This window comes from Mastigoproctus giganteus, chromosome 4 (assembly GCF_048544385.1).
Source record: "Mastigoproctus giganteus isolate SK-2022 chromosome 4, ASM4854438v1, whole genome shotgun sequence".
In the NCBI taxonomy this organism is placed as follows: Eukaryota; Metazoa; Arthropoda; class Arachnida; order Uropygi; family Thelyphonidae; genus Mastigoproctus; species Mastigoproctus giganteus.
In genome coordinates, this window is record NC_143578.1 from 185,529,130 (window position 1) to 185,551,139 (window position 22,010).

Consider the following 22,010-nt stretch of genomic DNA (forward strand, 5'->3'; position numbering starts at 1 on the left):
AACACGCCAAATACGTCCGATGTTGTTCTTTGGTTTTTAGGAGCATTAGCAACTAAGGCCATATTGCTCCGGGGATATGCGGTGGTCATTCCCTGACCTTTCCGCATCCTCCCTATTTGGTGGCTCACGGGCTCGAACCCCGTCTAATCAAGAAGCGTGTGCTACCACTGCTGCTCCTGCCCACCTGGCTACGGAGGCGCCAGATACGTCAGAGACAAGATTAGAGTGCTAAGAGGTAAACTCCAAATTGTTGTAAGGAAACATTGGAGTATTAAATCTTCTACTCTATTAATTTATTATAAATGCCTTTTTCTCCCCACAGTATGTTATGCTGCTGGGGCTTCGGCTCCTTGCATTCGTCATTGAGTTGTTAGCAGACTTTTTCAACAAGCGCAAAGAATCTATTTACTTGCTTCGTCCAGGGACTGCCGGACGTTTTCTACAGCAACCCTCTTTACTATCTGTGGCAAGTTGCCCATTAAATATGAAATCGAACATTCTTTCCTGAGACATCGCAGACGTCTTGGAATACCTGCTTACTTTGATCAGTTTAGTATTGACTATAATATTAGTGATAAAGAGGATTACAAGCTCCTCAGAACTTTATATGTCCCTTCTTGGCAGACCGAATGGTGACATGGATCGACTGGTAGAATTATGACCTTGTTTTTTTTTCCAGTGTTCAAGAAATTAATAATAAACCCTGGCTGCACCCAGGTTTGTATACATTTTTGCTTTCCGGACACGGCAGTCTAAATTCGAAGCCTTTAGCTCTGGGTTCGACTGCGTCTCCAAATTGTAAATGTGGTCCTTTGGGAACTGTCGAACATTTAAATCCGTCTGAGGGTTCATTTTGATCATTACGTAATGGACAATTTTATCCGCATTAAATGCCGAACTGTCTGAATCGATCACTGCTGTATTGTCAACACTGTTTTGATTGTACATATTATGTAGATATTAGAATGCCTTTTCAATTACAAACGGATGTTTATAAAGTTGAAGATCTTCCTATTTTGTTGGAATCTACAGACCTTTCTAAGATTTTTTCCCGTTTTGCAGGCGATATTTTCTGCAGACACAAACGTGTTCTGGGTCTACCAGATTAAACTAAAATGTAAATAATTGTTTGCTACTGTACCTTTTCCCTTTAATTTTAATTCCCTTTACTTAAAACTAAATTTTAATTTAGTTTTATCTGAATCAGTTTTTCAGATATTTAAAGTTGATTTTACTAATACAATTTTCTTTTCGGTGTAATTCTGTTCAATCTTATGTGGCTGGTCTTGCTAACCAATTCTTTATCTGGGCTTGAGATGTAGATTGCCAATGAAAGCTCTAATTCTGATGGTAGTTTGTTTTGATATTAGGAGAATTCCTTTATCATAAACTAAGATAATTTTAATGAAATGGTGTGGCTGATCTGCTGATCATATTCTGTTTTTAGGCCCTGATTTATCGCTAATTTGTTTCGGAAGCTCTAAATTGTCGCTTAATAGATTAATATCAGGATATTTTCCTGTCTCTGTTAATATAAATGAATAGTTATAATGAACTGTTGTCGCTGGTCTAGCTAACCATATTCATGCTCACCGACTGTTGAGATTTTGTCATAATGATTTTAACTTCAATCCGCAGCTTAACTGAGTGTTAGTTTAGTGTCCACTGTGGCACATTTCTTTTATACTCCCTGTTTTTATTATTTGATATATCCAAAGATATATCAATTACCTTACTTCTTCATATTCAAAATTCTAAATTCATCAGTACCTTTTAACTGTTCGTTCTTCCTTGGGAAACTCGGTTTTCCGATTCCTCGATTGTTAAAATTCGCTAAATGTTGTTCCTGGCTGCCTCCTCGTGGCTAGAGACGGGAGTGAGAGGCTGTACCGCATTTTGTCCTCAGCCTCTCACTGCTAAATGCCAGGTGCCGGCACACACACACAACATAACCAAACATTACACACACGTAGTACAAGTCTTTATTCTTTCTTTTACTTTTAGATGAATTTATTAGTTTTTTTATATATGCCGGCAGTTGGCGCTATGCCTTACATACGGAGGATATAGGGGAAACCCTGGATGCCTCCAATAACGTACATAAACACTTAGAAACTTAGTCCTCCAGGAGTTCTGTATCAGTGGTGGTATTGGGCATATCATAAACAAGGACAGATGGATCAGCGCGTTTAGGCGGGTTGCTGGATAGGCCAACTGCCTGCAGTGCAGGTGCCATGGAGGCTGAGGTCAGATGTTCCTTGTTGGTGGCTTCCAGGAGGACTCCTCGGTTACGAATGACTCGTAGCGATTTTCTTTTAGTGATTTAAAATCTTTCTTTATGGTGGATTGATCCAAATCTTTGACCTACTCGCTTGTCTTAAGTTGGGAACATTCAGATGCACGCACCAGGAGGATGTGCTGGTCCTTTTTAGTGGCTTGTGTCCGCTGGAGGACTGCTGACTAATGAGGGATGTTTGTGCTGAGTCCAGGACAGCAGAATAGGCTTTTGGTGGAAGTCCACTTTGTTTCTCCTTGATCATCTTGATAGGCTCTGGGCCCTCAATTGAGGGCAAGGGTAGCTTGGAGATGGTACCAAGTACTTGCTCCTGGATAGCTGTATTAGTATTAGTATTAGTAATGACCGCAGGGTGCAAGAAAGCCTATGCCTTATGCTGCACCAGCAAAAAAAAAAAAAAAAAACTACCGAACAAAACAATGATAAAAACAAAAAAAAAAAAATAATTAATAATTAATAAAAAATGGAAATTAAACCTATCGTCCTATGCGCTTCCCTGCCCCGATGGTACTATCCAGATGACCTTTGAATTTCCCCAAACTGTCAGCCTCTACCACCCATGCAGGCAACTTATTCCAGTAATTTATAACTCGCTGTCTAAAATAAAACTTCCTGCAGTGCAGTCTAAACCTTTCCCCACGTAACTTGAATTTATGTCCACTAGTTCTAGCATCATTTATAATCTTGAAAATTTCGTCCTCATTCATTTTACTGATGCCTCTCAGAGCCTTAAACACCTCAATCAAATCTCCTCTAAGGTGTCTAGTTTCCAAACTCTGCAACCCACATATTCGAAGTCTTTCTTCATAAGGACGCCCTTTTGCCTATCTCAGAAGGCGAGTTACCCGTCTTTGCACCCTTTCAAGAAGCTCGGTGTCTTTCTTTGGGTGCGGTCTCCATACTTGAACACAGTATTCCAAGTGTGGTCTAACAAAAGCCTTATATAATGGGATTATCACGTCCCTATCTCTACTTGCAAAAGTTCGATAGATCATCGATAGAACACCAATGCTCAGAGAATTTCATGTGTGACCGTATCGTAACACCCAAGTCCCTTTCCACCAGTACTGGGTTCCGTTGAACTCCACCAAGTGAATAAGTTATTTTGGGATTACTGATTCCCGGGCGTAATACCTTACACTTTGTTGGATTAAAGCATAGCTGCCATTTTTCTGACCAGTCCTGAAGTCTATCTAGGTCTCTCTGAAGAAGCTCTGCTTGCCAGTGATCATTAACCACTCTACCAATTTTAACATCATCTACAAATTTAGACATCACGCCCTCTATCCCTTCATCGATGCCGTTTATGAAAATTAAAAACAACAGTGGTCCTAATACTGATCCTTGGGGAACCGCACATTTTACATCAACCCAATCTGAGTTATAGCCATTTATCACAACCCTCTGCCTCCTGCCCTGAAGCCATCCTTCTATGCAACTAAGGTTTTCCCAATGATTCCAACCTGTTCCAGCTTATAAAGCAACCGCTCGTGTGGGACTGAGTCAAAAGCTTTGCTGAAATCTAAATAAACAATGTCGAAATTATTCCCTAAATCCAGCTCGTGAGTAACCCTTTCGAAATAGCGAACCAGATTTGTTAAACATGATTTTCCCTTTACAAAACCATGCTGAGTATCCTTGAGAATTTCTATTCGATCCAAATTATCCTGAACTCCACCCTTGATCATTGCCTCCATGATTTTCCCTACCACTGAAGTCAGACTGACAGGTCGATAATTTCCCACTTCACTTTTAGAGTCACCCTTATGTATGGGAGATACATTGGCACTTTTCCAATCCAAAGGAATCTCGCCAGAGTCCAGTGATGCTCGCATAATTAGCCTCAATGGTTCAATGGACTCACTTGCCGCCTCCCTCAAGATTATAGGGTATATTCCATCAACTCCAGGAGCCTTTCTTGTCTGTAGGCTCGAAAGTTTTTTCATTAAATAATCTTGCGAAATTTCAATATGATTAAATACATATTTTTCAACTTCGCTGCCACAATTTCTAACTGCCACAAAAGCTTTTTCATTTGTAAATATCGATGCAAAATAACTGTTGAGTTCATCTGCAACGGCAGCTGATGTATTTAATAATAACCCCTTTCCCTTACATAAAGGTCCGATCTGTTTGTCGTGCTCTTCTTGGCATTTATGTATGTGAAGACTTCTTTATCCCCCCCCCCCCTCTTTGCTCTGTTTGCTAGTGATTTCTCATAAACTGCCTTTGCCTGTCGAACCTTTTCTGTGGCTCTATTACAGATCACCTTGTTGCTGTTATAGGCTTCAGTACTTGTTATTGCTCTGTAACCTTTCCATGACACCTTTTTCTGCTCAAGTAATGTGGCAACTTCACTATTCATCCAACTTGGAACCCTCCTCGTGGAGTATTTTTTTAATGGTATATACGCATTCAAGGCATCTGTGATTAATGTTTTAAAAGCGTACCACAGTTCAAAGGTATTCATTCTCTGTGCGATATCTACCCAGTTAATAGAGGCCATGTAGCACCTTAAGGCATCGTAATTTTCTTTTCTGAAATTAAAACCCATTCCTTTGCCTTTTACTACTGCTACGTCTTTCTTCATCATCCACCGTAGAACTCCGTGATCACTTCCTGCTACTGGTTCCTCTACTGTCAGCCCTGTTATGTCATCTGATTCATGGGTGATGATGAGGTCTAAGATATTCTTTTCTCTGGTACTTTCCTTGACATGTTGATACAAATAACAGTCATCTAGTTGATTTAAAAATGTTGTTCCCCATGTCGAGTTTCCTTCCCATTTACTCCAATCAATTAGAGGCAAATTGAAATCAACCATAATAAGACATTGACGCTTACTTGCCCATTCCATTTGCATGTAGAGGCTTTCGTCATAATCTTCGCAATCACCTGGTCTGTAGATTACTCCTACTCGCATTATACCTTTGTTTCCAACTATCTCACACCATACAGGTTCTGCACTAGCATGCGAAACGTCTGAATCCGGGAAAGCCACCGTCGCACTCAGACCGCTTCTGATAAGAAGCATTACCCCACCACCCCTTCTATCAACCCACTACCCAATCCTTCTTCAATACATTATACAAGCCATACTGAAACTCATCATCCCCAATTTCCGAGTGGCACCACGTCTCCGTAAGCACTATTATGTCCGCGTTACTTGTTTTAACCAGCAGTTCGAATTCTCTCATTTTATTTACCACACTTCTGACATTACTGTATAAACAATTAAGACTTACTGTTCTTGAATATTTAACAACCCTTCAAGTTTTTTAAGCCCTCTTCCCTGGCATTAGCTACCCACTCACGCGAAAATTTCTGCCCTCAGAACATCTAGATAACACGTCCAGTTGGGGTAGCCGAGGTATGTGCAAGAGTTACTTTGACCAATACTATCAGATAAACGCGTTTCAGTATTACCCACATCCCCCTTAACTAGCAGTTTCCCGGAACCTTTAAGGTATCCTCAATAATACTGGCAAAATCGTTTGCACCACCTTTGTTTAAGTGTATCCTATCTCTCCAAAACAAATTCCGTCTACCGACAAGTGTGGGCCATGCTGATAGAAATTTCCCCCCTAAAACCTTGCAGAGTCCTTCAAGTCTTGAGTTAATCCACAACGCTTTTAACATATAATCCCTCCTATCGTGTCTGGGCAGAATTGCAGACATATAGACATTGTTGCCTAGCTCGCGACATTTCCTCAGCATGGTCCTGAATTTTCCCAACAAATCGTCAGAACGTGTACGTTTAATATCATTAGTCCCCACATGAATTATAATATTCTCTTTACACCTTTAAAATCTGACAATCTGTTGGTGACATCATCAATAGTTGCTCCCGGCAGACATACCCTGGTTCTATTCCACCTATCCTTATTACAAAAAAAATATTCCCCGTTTCCCTGACAATGGAGTCTCCTAATAAAACAATGTCCTTTTTAACCAGAGTAGTTTTCACTTGGTTTTTCTGTTTTGAGGCTCGAATCGGTTGTGCATCATTTGGTAGATTGCTGGAGTCTTGAGTACCTGACGAGCTCCCAGATGCATTATTCTCGAGGGCAAGCACCCGTTTTTTCAGGCACTCAAATTGTTCCATCAGTGAACCAAATTGTAATTTCAGATCGGTGCACCCCTTACATCGATCACGAAGAAAAGAATCCCCAGGTGAGCCAGGATTAGTCACCAGGTCGACATTGGAAAACAACCCACAGGTTCCACAACGGATTAAATCATTACTCACCCGTAAATCACCATCTGCTATTTCCGTGTGAGTCACGATACCCTGTGACGTGTTTAAGGCAGATCTCGTAACTACCATTATAAAATTAAATAAATATCAATGGAAGTTAACTTTAAAAAATTTTATCTATAATATTATTAAAATCAAACTGTTACAGGAAAACCTATAACAAAATAATCCAACAATATCTAAATAAATCAAATATTTAAAAGCACTATCCAAAAGTAAACCACTTAACTGAGGAGCCCTGATGAAGCGCGTCCGCTCACCTCGAATGCCAACACTAATATTCGTGATGTTTCAAGATGCTGCGATTTGCAGAAATGAAGCCTTTCTTGGTAAGAGCACACCTTTCTTCCCCTTCTCTGTACTCGTTCCAGAAGCTCTATATCCTTCCTAAAATGAGGCCTCCAGACCTGTATGCCATACTCAAGCTGTGGCCTTATCCTTTCCTGACCACTGTATTAGCAAAATTCCTGTATATCATTGACAACATTCCACGAGCTGTTCTGACGACCTGTCTGCACTGCTCAGCGAAGTTAATATCTCACTGCACACTTACTCCGAGCTCTTTTTCATTCTTCACTGTCCAATATAGGTTCACACAGTTGGTACTTTACTCTGGAGTTACCCTTAGGCATCACTTTGCATTTGTCAATGTTAAAATTCAGTTGCCACTTCTCAGCCGATCTCTCTCACTTTTCTAGATCCTGTTGCAGTAGCATACTGTGATTAACATCCCTTCAAACCTTTGTAGCTTTGCAAACTTGGACATAGGCCTCTTTACCTTTTTACCTTCATGAATACCATTGATAAATATAGAAAACATTGGGGTCAACCCCAGACCATGGAGGTGATCCACTAATAACACTGGTCCACAAAGAGCAGTGTCCATTGATTACCACTCTGTCTTCTCCCGCTCATGCATCCCTTTTCCCGTAGCAGCAACTTTCCCTTAATGCCACACTGCTCCAATTTCCACAGCAGTCTTATGCGGAACAGTATCCAAAGATTCCCTGAAATTGAAGTATATGATATCAAATTTATATTTTGCATCCAGTTCCTTTGTAACCACATTTTAAATTGGTCAGACAAGATTTCCCCTTAACAAACCCATGCTGTGTCTGAGCTATAACTGAATTACAACAGTGTTATCTAGATGATCCTGCATTACTTCTTTAAGCAGTGACTTCGTTACGTTTCCTCGAACAGAAGTATCCATTATCCCAACAGGTCTGTATTTACTGGTGTCATCCTTTGATCTCCCTTTGTAAATTGGGGATACATTCGTACATCTTCCAGTTCGTGGTGGCCTCGCCTGAATACAAGGATGCTCTCATAATTATGGCTAAGGGTTTGCTTACTTCCTTCGCTGCCTTCCTTAATATAACTGGATAGATCCTATCCATCCCAGGTGCCTTTTTTATATATAACTTTAACAATTTCTCTTCCAGTTTCCTCTCAGTTATTGCAAAGTCATTTAGCTCCCTGTTAGAATTTGATAAACTTCTGGCCTTTTTAGAGAATTTCTCATTTGTGAATGTGGATGCAAAATATTCATTCAGTTTGTCATCTACCTGAGCTTAGTAAAAGTCAAACTTTCTTTTTTCTTTTTTTTTTTTTTTTTTTGTCCTCGGTTTTTCCCATTATATATGCGGTCAGCGGTTTTATTGTTTTGGCATGCAATTTTTTTACAGCCGGATGCCATTCCTGACGCCAACCCTCACCCTTTATCCGGGCTGGAGACATGCGGTGGTCATTCCCTGACCTTCCGAAACCTCCGTATTTGGTGGTCACGGGCTCGAACCCCGGTCTAATCAAGAAGCGTGTGCTACGCACTGCTGCTCCTGCCCACCTGGCTACGGAGGCTCCCTCAGCAAAAGTCAAACTAAGTGGACCAATTCACGTGGCTTATGACAGAGCCTTCTGCAACTTCAATCTTGAATAGAGGTATACCTTGGCGAGAGGGGAGGAGTTAGTTGTCCTGCCATTGGGTCATCCTAAATACTTCCTATCTCTGTATAACACCTTCATTTCCTGTGCAGATGACCTCAAGGTGTTAATCATCACACAAGCTATTCGAATAGTTTAAGAATGCTTCCCTGAAAATGTCGCAGTCAAAAGCATCATCTTGGAACATAACTCATCCAAGTCTGTATATACGTACTTCACTAAAGAAGGGCCGTAGGTCAACATCACTACCCTCTAGATGTTTATCCAATCAACAAAAGCAGTACGAATAGCTTGGAATGATGATCTTACCTTCATCCAGCACTTTGCCAATTTTAAGAGGAAAACCCTCGCTACTCCGTGGAGGGCTCGAGAGGCTATTATCCAAAACTGACTGGTCAGCTGATATGGAGTCTCCCCACTGGCCTTCTATGCATAAATGAGTTAAGCCCTTGCAGCAGTCAATTTTGAATCTTCCTGTAACGTTGCTAAGCTATCTCAGCCGCATTCTAGGCTGCTCTAGCATAGGATCGCAATCCATAACATGACAGAGATGCAATCATGCGAAGTAAGCCTCTGAGCAAATTAAGTAATGACTCTCCTTTCCGGTCCTAAATAACTAGACTGGAGAGCCTTGAAAGGATGTTTCTGCTACTAGAAAATTTCATCGACAAGCTGCACGCACACTACATTTATTATTATTATTTTAGGGTTGCCCGTAATTAAATACATTAACCCGTGTTTGTGTCTGTAAATTGCGTATGTTCTATGGTCGATTTTCCTGTTTTGCTGGACGAAAAAAACCCCAGTTACTGGGGAGCAAAACCTTGCTATCTATGCCTGAGACCGACTAACTCAGCCACGGAGTGAAAAAAGCCCATTAAAGTTCCTCGCGTCATCGACGGGATTTGAACCCAGGCCTTTCCCACCCGGTGTGGGGAGGAAGGTGACGATACCACTGTGCTACCGCGCAGAGTGCACACAGAGTACAAGCGGATGTGCGAAGACAAGGACTACAGAAATAGTTGTTCACCAAACATATAGTTCGTACAAAGACCCTTCTAAGTTGATCCGCTTTCACCCCTGAGGCTCCCAGCTGTCCATTCTATGAACAAGCCAGGGCTCCCCGCCTAATAATCAAATGTATCAAGTCCGCGGACACATAAGTAATGAAGGTCTGACGTAGCTCAGTGGTCAGGAGCGAGAGTGCATAGCACGCGCTCCTTGAGTGGACCGGTGTTCAAGCCCGTGACTGCAAAATACGATAAATATTTGTATTGACGATTTATTCTAAACTCTACTGACTTTGCTGTCGTGCCGGAGGAGTGTAAACAGAAAATTTATTTATTATTAATATACATTACTTATACGTCCACGATTTCATTTTCTTATGAATCCTAGCTGTGTCGCTAGGTCATTCATTTCGGTGATAATGTCACTGCTTTATCATACATACGGCTTATAATAATTGTAAGTTTACAATATATGTAACTTCCTCTTCTATTACATATCATATTATCCCCTAGCATATATTCCTGTTTTGGGGAGTAGTGCATAATTCACATTGATTTAAAAATAAAAAAATAAGCGGCAGTTTGAATCTCCTATAACAAAATGATCACAGTTGCTCACGTTTATAATTAAATTACAAAATAAAATAAGACAAGCGTGCGCCTTATATAGCAATTTATTATGATATGATATTTAATTTTAAAAATGACATTTTTAAAATTATAAATTTAATTATTCCGAGTGTTTTCTTAGCCTATTGTCGCCTTTAGTTAGAGCTACGTTTACCGTACTCTAGTGATCCTCTGCTGAGAGGTAATATTTTCGGTCTGAGTTCATGCAGTTCAAGGGCGGACAATCCGTTCACAGCAGAAAGCCATAAAAAGGTAGACAACGGAAATGAATAGGACAGAATGCTGTAAGTGGGTTCCGGGAGTTGCATCACATGAAAGGTTGACCTATTTTTCTATCATCTCGTTACTCGAGTTCATCTTCAGTAATCGCAAGATCGGTGCCCTACTTCGTTTACTGCACTTTTAGAGTAGGAAATTTTAACGAACCTTTATACAGTATCGAATCAGGTTGCCTTTGTTTCAGAAAAGAGGAAGTGTTCTATAAGCATGGATTCTATAATTTTTTTCCGTGCGTTTTGTTCTAATTGTAATCATTCTGCGAGAAAAATATCGCGTAGCTGCAACAAATCTGAAAAAAGAGGATTTCGTTGCCGAATAGCTCTCTCCAGCATATACCACACATTCTCAATTCTAGCGTATCCCACACGCTCTCAATACCATCTTCCTTGGCTCCCACATTCACCTGATCTCGATAGGATTGAGATCAGGTGAACGTGGGGGCCAGCGAAGACGGTAGAAATCGGTATCATGTTCGCCGACCCATTCTTGCACGATTCGCTGTTGCATTTTCATCCATAAAGTGGCCATCACCTTCGGGAAAAAGTGTAACATTACAGGGTGCAGTAGATATGATACAATACTCAGGTGCTTCCCGAATGACATTCGATCTTCCACCAATATCGATGGACCCAGTCCATCCAAAAAAATATTCCCCATACTATGATACCAGCTCCAGATGTTTGGGTTGTCTTAACAAGGCAAGTGGGCCTATCCTTTTTAATGATCGGATGCCTTGTAGCCGACCAGGATACGAGCGAAGCAAACGAGCAATTTTGAAGCAGCCTATACGACGCTGAAGAGCCCACTACACCAAATTTAGTACCAAAAATTCCGGCTGTGGAGGGGGTGACTAGCCTGCCACTGTCTAAGCATGACGATGCTCTGGTGGGACTTGAGGTCATGCTTTGGATCTTTTCCCCACTAGGAAAATAACACCACCAATTAGAGATGGCTCTAGACCTAATTTTCCATAACCTGGGAATTTGAAAGACAAACTCCTACCTAACACCTTACAATTCCAATCGGATGACTTACCAATTATATCTCAGCTATCACTACAGCGCAAATTCCCTGGCGCTAATGCCTAATGTATACTTGGGCACAGAATCAACGAAGGTTTTCTTTTCCATTAAATATCTGAAGCTAGATATCATTTTTCAAGCTTAAACAGCTTTGAATGGCGATGTCTTTATTCAAAGTCGATTGAACATGCCATCGTTGACTTGTCAGAACAGCTGAAGTTGATTGCTGGCCGTGGAGCAGCCAAAGGCAGAAATCTCAACCTTCTTCAGACCTTAAGAACTACATGAAAGAAAAGGCATGCTTCTTGAAAAAGAAAACGCAGGTTCATAACCAAGCTGTTGTCGACTGATGAGGTCTAGAAGAATTCTTTTTCACCAGCCTCATCACACTGATATAGACCGAAATCCAGTCCAGGAATCGGCGCAAACTAACTTTTAGTAGGCTTGCCTACCTAATCAGGTAACGTTTTCCCCACAGGAGGGCTGGGTACCTAAGCACAGTGGGGATTATCGAAATGTCTAGAGAGATAACCATACTGACATCATAAACAAATTATCAAATAAAGCTATGGCAGGTCCAACTGATTCTCATTTCTCATAATTCAGAGATGCATTTCATAATTAAAATATAGTAGAACTTCTGCATATCTTCCAACAAGTACTACAAAAAGAAATCGTCCCAGCAATTTGGAGTTCCTCTCACATTAAACGTATCCCAAATATCAAGAAGCCAAAATCTCCTAAAGACCTGCGACTGTCCTCCACCAACTGTTCTCTACTCAATTTTTGAAACAGTGATTCAGCCAGTAATAGCCCAGCACTGCTTTGGTCACAGACCAGAGTATCTACATACAGTCATACACAAAAGATCAATAATTACCAACCTTCTAGATACCGCTTAAGAATATAACAGGCTATTAATAACTGATCACAGACTGATATTATCTTTATAGACATAAAATCGTCATACGGCAGAATATACCTGCCAGCTCTTTCCAGGCATTCAAATACTACTTCAGTTTGTCAGATACCCTACTGCATATTTTGGTGTCACCCATACTTTCAAGACACCTGTTAGTCCCCCATAACAACTTCTAGGTAACCTTCAACATCACGAGAGGAATCACACAGGGGAGTGTGCTATCAACGATCTTTTGCAGCAGTTCTGGAGCCATTCTTGTATCTAGCACACATTTTGTTACGTATTCCAACGACCCGAAGTTCTATGCAAACCCAAATAATCCTCACCAGAATCATGATAAAAACCTGCAAGCTTCCAATAAGATACAGAAACAATTGAGTTTCACTTGAACCCTTCAAAATCAGTTCAGATCATGATAACCAAAAAGAGTTAAAAATGATATTCAAATCTTTATAAGAGGCGAACATGTGCACAGTGCGACTTAGCACACAGAGCTAGACCTGTGTTGGATGAAGGGCTCACTTCCCAATCTCACTTCGACAGGATAAAAAGAAAAAAGACTTACACGAACTTGTAGCTGTAGGAGCTTCTGGGAGTGTTCCTGTGCAAAAGATTCCTACCTAAACAGATATAATGAATGAACAGGGTGGTGGGCAACTCCCTTACCATTTCCATCTTCCAAATATGGGCACCACACCCTAGAAACAAGACATCTGATGACTGCAAGAACTTCACTCTAGCACGGCCGAATAGAAGCTCCAACTGTGTCAGCTTTAATATCTGGATCAAAGAAAGCGAAAAGAAATCACCCAAAACTCTTGCCTCCCATTTCCACTAACCCTTACAAATCTGAATTTTCTGAAAGATATATTCTCACCCAATATCCTAGAAATCTTCAACAAGTTTAAGCATACATCCGGATAAATTCTGCGAAGATAAGCTTCACAGAAAGCAAACCCTAGAAAAATCGTAACAGCTGATGGGTCTGTGAAGAACTTATTCAATGAATGTTCACCCCTCCTAGGCGAACAGCCGTCAAGGGGGAAAATAAACGTTTTCAATAATATTAAACAACGTACATTCAAAATATCTGATTGTTAGTTACTATGCATCTACAAAAATTTGTAGAACTTCAGAGTATGTATATAATTCCAAATTTTGTTTATAACTTCGGCCTTCTGTGTACATTTCAGGGGTCGAGCCCGCATGTGCTCTACATAGAGATGTAGTATCTCCTACCTCAGATTGTAAATAACACATCCCCCTGGCACACAACCGTGGCGAGGTGATCGACATTTCGTGGATAAATAAATAGATAATTTGTTCAGAAGCAAACTTTTAAAATTAGTTCTCACTGACAGTTTTATTCAATTTTGCGGGTTTGTCACTGAGGGACGGCACTACACATTAACGTTTCCTAGCCATTTCTGCAACGCAATGGACAAGGCAACGTTAGTTGGTTAGGTGGCTGATTTGAATTTTCGCCGCGGCAACTAAGACAAAGAGTTATCACGAAAGGGCCTGGTGTACTGGGGTCCACGGTTAAGAAAAATACAGTATAATCCAGTGAATGCATTTAATAACACAATAAATACAGTAAGGTACAGCAGAAGCTTTCGAGGCTGACGAGTCTCTTTATCAACTAATAGATTGAAATTTTAATACAACTGATACAGTTATGCGTGCTGTGAGCTGGGAGTGAAGTCACGTTATTCAAGCTGGTTTCCTATTGTTGTCGCACGGACATGCGCTGTTTTACTCCAGCGTTTGTCGAGGTGCATCCTCATGCCTTTGCAGCGGTTTATGGTCTTCGGATTGTTCAATATATTAAATGACTCTAGCCATGCGCGGTGGCGAAAGTGTCTTGAGTGGTCCACTATTTCGAAGTCACGTTTGGGATCGAGATTGTGGTTGGTGGTCCAAAAATGCTCCGCGACTGCGGACTGGTCGGTTTCGGCAAGCCGGATTGCTCTGTCATGCTCCGTAAGGCGATCTTGAAGACGTCTTGATGTCTCACCTGTGTAGCAGCTGTCACAGTCTCTGCAGGTGATGCGGTATATTACATTGCTATGTAAGGGAGGTGTGACAAGGGTCTTCACACTGGAGACAAGCGGACGTAAGTTTCTGCAGGATAACTGTACGCATTTGATGTTGTAATTTCTGAGGATTTTTGAGATCCGACCTGACACGCCTGGATAGTAGGGGATGTAGGCGGATTGTATACCGTCTTGGTTCGAGGGTCTTGGGTGGGATGCGAGTTCTTGTGCTTGTAATAGGCATCTGTCTAGCACATGGGGTGGATATCCCCATTTGGTCAGGGCTGTCTTCACGCGGGAAATGTCGTTGCGGCTGATTGCATCAGTGCTGGAATAGCTCCATGCCCTGGAGAATAGGGTGCGCGCAGTGCTGTTGAGATGACTGGGTGCATGGCCGGATCTGTAGTTTGTAAATTGTCTGCACCACATACGTTTACGATATACCGAAGTCTCTCTAGACATGGGCATACGCGTTGCACCAAGACATCCAGGAACGGGAGCGCCTCGTTGACTTCCAACTCTAGAGTAAACTGTATGAAATTAGACAGAGAATTAAGGTATTCTAGTAATGCTGTTTCACAGCCGCGTGGTATTACGGTGAAAATATCGTCAACGTATCTGCAACATGTTTGTAATAGGTACAGGTCGGTTCAGGTGTATCTGCTCCTCGAAATCTTCCATGGCGATGTTGGCTACTACGGAACTGACAGGGGCACCCATGGCAGAGCCATGCACTCGTTGGTAGACTGAATCCTCAAAGGTGAAGATGCTGCTTGATAAGCACAGGTTGAGGGCGGTGCAGATGTCATCAGTGGATAGTGATGTTCTGGTTTGAAGGCGTAAGTCGTTCTCGAGAAGCCTTCTGGCGCAGAGTACGGCCTTTTGAACGGGAATTGAAGTGAATAATGAGACCACATCAAATGATGCCATGACGGAGCTGTCAGGAATTGAAAGGTATTTAATGAGGTGGATGAATTCGCCGCTGTTTTTGACGGTGTGTGTGGTATTTCCTACAAGACGTGAGAGGAGGCGCGCAATATGCTTGGGTTGAGGCATTGCAGCACGATACTATAGATCTGTGGGGAATACTCGATTTGTGTATCTTTGGCAATCCATAGAATTGCGGAAATTGGCAGCCGGTGGCATGTAGAAGACGCTGAGTTGTAGTCGAGATTTTCTTATCTTTAAATCAAGTGTTGACGAGTTTATTGACATGTGTCTCTAGACGTTTCAAGACCTGAATGGGTGGATCAGACAGAGGTTCATATACATTTGGGTCTAGTAGTAGGGCCAGAGCTTTCTCTCGGTAGGCTGACCGGTCTAATACAACGGTCCGGCGCCCTTTATCAGCAGGAAGTACACGACGATGGTGTTGTCTTTTCTTATAGATGATAGGGCGGCATGTTGACGATGGTTAAGGTTTGAGTAAGTTTGCCCAGTGCTGCGGAGGATTGTGGCAGTCCTGAAACGGATCTCGTTGGCAGTTTCTTCGGGAAAGTTGGTAATACTGGCTTCTATACCCATAGTGAGCTGTGTGACTGGAGGTTTAGATGGTACGACGGCGAACTTCACGCCGTTGCATAAGACATTGAGCTGTTCAGAGGATAGTTGTTTGCTGCTTAGGTTCAAGACGAAGGAAGTTGTGTCATTTGAACGTGTGCTCGCTTAGTTTATTCTTAATTGAGACAGCGAGATTTGGAAGTTAATTAATACTTAAGTGTCCGCGGCAAGTTACGAACGGTAAATCTACGGACACTTAAGTATTAATTAACTTCCAAATCTCGCTGTCTCAATTCAGAATAAACTAACGATCCTGACTAGGTCTATAAGCTACTTATAGTAAATAATTTGGTGTAACAATTGGTCAATAAAGCGGCTAAATATGTCTAAAAAACTTCTCGTTCAGCGGAGCTGCAACTTGTAACACGTGGATTTGATACCCTTACCGATACTTTTATGCAATTACAAGGCCGAATAAAGAATAAATACACCAGATTAATCAGACAATCACAAAGTAAAGCTATACTACTAAATTTGAATCAAAAGTTTTAGAAAAACAATAATTTCAAATCAATAAATAAGAAAATCCACTTAACGGCTTTGAACACGTCTGGCTCCCACTAGCCTCGCCAGCAAAACCGAATTAGACGTCAAACCTTTCCTAATGTATTTTGTGAAGAGTCTTGCCAGTTTTTGTGTTATATCTCTTCCTCCCAATTTTAACAACTCTACAGTAACTTCATCTTCCCTCGGGGCTTTCTGATTCTTCATTTTCTTCAACCTCATCAGGAAGAAAATCGGGTATGTCGTATGTGCTACTAATTTGCGATCCATCTTCCCCATTGCTGGCATCATTCCCTCACTCCTTGAATAATTCTCTATAGTAGTCTTCGAGGCCTCTGTAGCCGAGAGGTCAGGAACGGGAGTGAAGTAGCACACGCTCTTTGAGTAGGCCGGGGTTCAAGCCCCTGACTGCTAAATACGGTCGATCTGCCAACCCGCACTGGACCAGCGTGGCAGATTATGGTCCATTTCCCTCAGCATGAATTGTTGAGGAGGCTTCCATCCTGCAGTGGGTTGATAATGGCTGCACTTTACTTTTACTTTTTTTTAGTAGTCTTCTGCTATTTGAATTATGCCTTCTCTACTATTCATAAGTACACCATCGCTATTCTTCAGTTTCAGTATCATTTGTCTTTCTGTATTACTGCTCATGGCTGCTGATTTAAATCCTTTGTTTTCCCTTAATGCTTGTTCTACGTTTCTTGTGTTAAATCTTCTTATGTCCTCTCTGAGTCTCTTTCTAATGGCTGTGCATAACTCAGTATACTCAATTTTCTCCTTGTCATGTTTATCTTGCTCTTCGTTTGTTGCCTTTGGTTCATCATAACAAGTGTTTCTTGACTAATTTTTTCTTCTTTGGATTACTTTTTACCTATAGTTTTCTTGGTCCGGATACCTTGGTCCGGAGCAGTCTGCAGAAGCTCAAAATTGTTCTTAAGTTCCAGTACATACTGCTTTTTCTCCTCTTCCGTTATCACAAAAACCTTCGTATTATTTACTCGAGTCAGGTTTTTCCTTTCTTTTCCTACATCACCTCTACCTCTTAAGACTGATCTTAAGTAAGGTATGGAAGTATTATTAATCATGTGTTGTGGAGCGGTATAATGTAAAAGAGTATAGCTTAACCTAGAATATCCTTTCATACTTTGTACTGTAAAGAGAATACTATCAACTGTTACGTGTACTTAATTATTGAACAATTTCCTTCATGTAAATATATGTAACAAAATTTTGTATATATTTTAAACTAAATTTGTTTAGTCATTCTGAACATTCAGCCAAACCGAAGGAGGAACACATTAATATAGAACCTGAAAGCTCCTGATAGATATACGAGTCAGATTGCAAAGTGGGATATAGTGCAGAGATAAATAGAATAAATAGGTGTAAAGCAGTGTTTCCCAACCTGTTTTTTTACCATGCCCCACCTGAAGTCTTTCTAAAATTCTGATGCCCCCTATGTAACGTTGGGAAACACCGATATACATATTTTTTATATTCAAAAATTGAATTATTCCCTAAATGAAGCCTAATTACAACTTGTTCAGGACACAAAACTTAGGTTTTAGGAAGAAATCATTAGGAAATTATTAAGAAAAAAACAGTAAGTAAATTTTCAAAACATATAATGGACAACTAAAATTCAAGTACAAAATAATTTATATGAAAGATTTTTTTATAATATTTTAATTTTTAGTAATTATTATTTAATTGTTTAATAATTTCAACATTCCATGTGAAGTCACTTCTAGATGAGTGCACTAAATTTAGTGAGACCCTTGTGCTTGATGCTTGCCGCAGAGAGATTTTATATTGGGCTCCAATTTAGTCAGCTTCAGTCTCAAGTCTCCCCGTTTTGTGATATCCAGTCGATTTCTTTTCTTTAGGAACAAATCATTTATGGCACTAAATCCACATTCAGCTAAATATGAAGATGGAAACGGTAACAATAGCTCTCTTGCAAAGTTGGTTGAATTTGGGTATTTAATTTCTGTTTCATCACAAAGCCATGCTATCGCTCCTTTTATATTGAATAAAGTTTTAACTGATCATCATTTTGCATTTCTGAGAGTTCTTCTTGGTACTGCATTGATACATCAGACAAATCCACTAACATTGGTTGCATCATCCAGGTTGGAAAATCAATTTGTTTTAAATCAGAAAACCTTTCTTTTAAATCAGCGGACAGAATTTTCAGATGATCGACAATAACAAGTACAGCGGTATCAGTCACTTCACATTTTTGCAGCCAACGAAACTGTTCAAAATTTTTGTTACAAATATATTTTTGACATAATTCAATAAATGTAATGAAACCAAATATCTTCGCTTTTGCATCGACGAGAGTTTTATTTGTTCCTTGAAGTTGTTTATTTAATATATTTAGTTTTTCAAAGATATCGGCTAAATAACTCACAAATGCTTTACCATCGACCGTTAACAGATGCTTCATTTCAGGTTTGTCACTTAAAAAGTCACTAATAGTATCAAATAGTTCCATGAATCTTTTCAAGCAGTTCCCTTTCGAGAGCCACCTTACTTCAGTGTGAAGTAAAAGTCTCACATGGTCTCCATTTTGTTCTTCACAAAAAAGCTTGAAGAGACGCTCACATTTGGCATTAGCTTTAATAGCATTGACACATTTTATAACTGATTTTAGTACTTCATGAACAGGCGAAATATTTTTAGCTACCAAGTTTTCCCTATGAATAACACAATGCACAAGAAGCATTTCTGGATTCTCATCTTTCATCAATTTTAAGCAGCCATTTTTCTTGCCCATCATATTAGGAGCACCATCTGAAGCACAAGATGTTATATTTTTCATTAGTATATTATTGTCATCTAAGTAATTTTTTAGCTTATTATATATATCTTTGGAGGTAGTGGTGCTCTCTAATGATTTACAGAATAACATTTCTTCAGCAAAATTACCTTTATCAATATATCTCACATAAGTTATCAGTACGGCTTCACTGTCTCTCATATCTGATCATCCATTCAACTGGTGAGAATGCAGTTGGCAAACTTTCTCCCTTTAAAATTCAAAAGGAATTGGAAAGTAAAGCAGGATCTCCGAAATCCTTAAAAAGACTCAGATCAGGAGATCTTCTCATAGAGACGTCTAATACCAAACATTCTGAGCGACTTCTGAAAACAAATTACTTTGCAGGTCTCCCAGTAACTGTAACACCCCACAGATCACTAAACACCTCTAAAGGAGTGATCTCAAACTGGGACTTACTAGATGTAACTGAAGAAGAAATGCTAGAAGAACTGAAAGAACAAGGGGTTATTCATGTCAAGAGAATCTCCACGAGAAAAGATGGTAATCTGATCCCTACCCGCAATCTGATCTTGACCTTTAACACACCGAATCGTCCATCATCCATTAAGGCCGGATATCTGGTATGTAATGTCAGACCGTATGTCCCAAACCCGCTACGGTGTTTCCGATGCCAGAAGTATGGACATTCCCAAACAGCTTGCCGGGGAACCCCTACTTGCGCAAAGTGTGGTTCAATCGAACATGATTGCGAAAACTGTAATGCTCCTCAATCAGTATGTCCAAATTGCAAGAAAGATCATCCCGCTTATGCCAGAATATGCGAGCGCTGGAAAAGTGAGAAACTTATCCAGAAATATAAAACTGAGCATAATGTTTCTTACCAAGAAGCAAAAAGAATCATCTCACCACCAACTCATGCAGACAGACCTACGTATGCCCAAGCCATCAAAAAATTCCAATCAACCGGATCGCAAACTGAACTAACAGTATCCCCAAAACAGTCTTTCTCAAATTACGTAAAATCTTTGTACAGTGCAACTCAAACCCAAGCAGTAAATACACCAATTACCATACCACAAGAAAATGTCCAGAGTCCGGATCAAGGACCCAAAGAAAAACATATCCTAACTTCTAGTCACCAACAACAAATGGACACTGAAGAAAAATCAGCAGATGACCCTGTTCTTCAAATTTTTGTTGAAGAAGACATGGACACCGAAAGGCCTTCCTTCCCAAAAAAAGATAAAAGCAAAAGTGAAAAACAGAAAACTTCAGCAACCCGAAAACGCTCAGAAAGCCTAATAAGAGATAAATAATGCACAGAATAATACAGTGGAATTGTCGTGGATTCCGTGCCAATATCGATGACCTATACGATCTTTCTTGTAAGTACTCACCAATATGTCTCTGCCTTCAAGAGACGTATTTAAAACCCCAAAATACACCAAAACTGTCTCGTTACAACATTATAAGAAAAGACAGAACCAATGGGAATATTGCACATGGTGGTGTAGCCATTTTAACAAACCAACATATTGCTACCAAACAGGTCTCACTGAACTCTCCCCTAGAGGCAGTAGCAGTCCGTGTGGCAGCTGACATCCATATGACAATCTGCTCCTTATACATCCCACCAAGCTATACCTTCCAACAAAATGATCTCAACAATCTTATAGCCCAACTCCCAACACCTTTCCTCATTTTGGGAGACTTAAATGGTCATCACACTCTATGGGGTAACAACAACATCGACCAAAGAGGAAAACTAATTGAACAGTGTCTAGACTATAACAACCTCCTTCTTCTAAATGACGGTTCACCAACATACGTTCACCTTCCTTCAGGAACAAGCACTGCAATAGACTTGTCTATCTGTTCAGCAACCTTATATCCTATTCTAAAGTGGACGATAAACAACGATCCGCTACATAGCGATCATTTCCCCATAATAATTGAATTACTTAATAAGCCCTCTCATCATCCTACTAAAATTCCATATTGGCTCACAGAAAAAGCAGATTGGCAGTCCTATAAAAAATTGACTAAGCTTGATTCCGAAATAATCCAAAATTCCACAACTGATGAAGCAGTTGACTATGTCACAAAAACGATATTACATGCAGCAGAACAAACTATCCCGAAATCCTCATCTAAATTACCGATTCATCCAAAAACCTGGTGGAGTGATGAATGCTTTGTGGCTAAAAAAGAGCAAAGCAAAGCTTGGAATTCTTTTCGCCGGAGTCCAACTACAACCAATCTCATTCAATATAAGCGCGCTAGAGCAAGAGCGAGATATGTCAGACGCTGCAATAAAAAGGCTGCTTGGATCCGATTCACTTCAACTATTAATCAAACAACGCCTACACATAAAATTTGGAAAGCAATCAGAAAAATGAGTGGCAAATATAAAACGATACCTCTACCCATCATGGAATGGAGAGGGCAGTATGTAAACGATCCTGCTGAAATTGCCAATATACTGGGCGAAACCTTTGCAAAAACATCAGCAATAGAAAGTTATACACCGACTTTCAGAAGATTAAAAACAAGTTTAGAAAAACAAAAGTTAAACTTCTCTTTAAAAGGAGATGAACAATACAACTTACCTTTTACCATTCACGAATTACACAGAGCCTTGTCAACATCTAGACGCAGTGCTGTAGGACCAGATAATATTCACTATTCCATGATTCAGAAACTTAGTACCGAATCATTACAGTTACTTCTTCATCTATTCAATAGACTCTTCCTGGAAGAT